Source organism: Felis catus, chromosome X, assembly GCF_018350175.1.
Source record: "Felis catus isolate Fca126 chromosome X, F.catus_Fca126_mat1.0, whole genome shotgun sequence".
Lineage (NCBI taxonomy): Eukaryota > Metazoa > Chordata > Mammalia > Carnivora > Felidae > Felis > Felis catus.
Window position 1 is genome coordinate 120,204,129 of NC_058386.1, and position 1,243 is coordinate 120,205,371.

The following is a 1,243-nucleotide window of genomic DNA, read 5'->3' on the forward strand; positions in this document are numbered from 1 at the left end:
GTTGATAATGAGGAAGGCTATGCATGTGTAGGGTCAGGAGATACATGGGAAATTCCTGTACCTTCCTCTCAATTTTTCCTTGAACTCAAAAGTGCTCTTACAAAGGTCTTTAAAAATTAAAAAAAGTCATTTAAAAATTGCGTATAGTAAGAACATACAGATGAAAAAAGTACTGTGCAGTAAAATTGAAATTCTGTGTATGTGTATAGTCCTATGATTTAAAGACATGTGTAGATTCAAGTAAATATCACCCCTATCAAGATAAAGAACAGTGGCATCACCTCACCTACCTGCCTTGTGTTATCATTTATTTTGTCATTACACCCTCCCCCACCCCAAGCCCTGGCAGTGATTAATCTATTCTACAGTAATATAAGTTTATCTTTTCAAGAATGTTCTATAAATGGAATCATATAGTACATAACCTTTTGAGACTGGCTTCTTTTAATCAGCAAAATATCACTGAGATTCAACCAAATTACTGTGTATATCAGTGATAAATTTCTTAATATTACTCAACAGTATTCCAATGACGGATTTACCACGCCTACTGAAGGAAATTGGGGTTTCTCATTTTTTACCGTTACAAATAAAGTCCTCTAAAAAATATACGCAAGTGACAACTAAGCGCATTTACGAAAGCTAAGTATCATAAGTTATTGACGAAATGAAAAATAAGACCATAATGAGCTAGCACTTTCCTTCCATTAGGATAGCTAAAATTAAAAAGATTAAATATAGCTAGTATTGTTAAGGATTTGAAGGAACTCAAAATTTGGTAATATAAAATAGTAAAATGACTTTTGAAAGCAGATTATCAGTTTCTTAAAGTTAAAAATAAACTTATCATATAATATTGCTGTTCCAAAACCAATGTCCACACAGAAAATTGTATATCAGTGTTCACTGCAGCATTATGCAAAATAGCCAAAACCTTGAAACAATCCAAATGTCCATCAACAGGTATATAGATGAACAAAACATATAGATAGTTAGATACATAGATAGATTAGACAGAAATGCCACTTAGCTATTAAAATATTGGAATCATTGATATACACAACAACTTGGAAAAATCTCAAAATCATGCTGATGAAAGAAGCTAGACAGAAGTTATACAGGTTTTGTCTCTGAAAACAAAAGCATAACAAATAGCAGTTGCCAAGGCAACATATTGATGTGATTTGAGGGGGATCACCTTGGGGGCAAGGGAGAACAGGACATACTACTTTTCCTAACACAG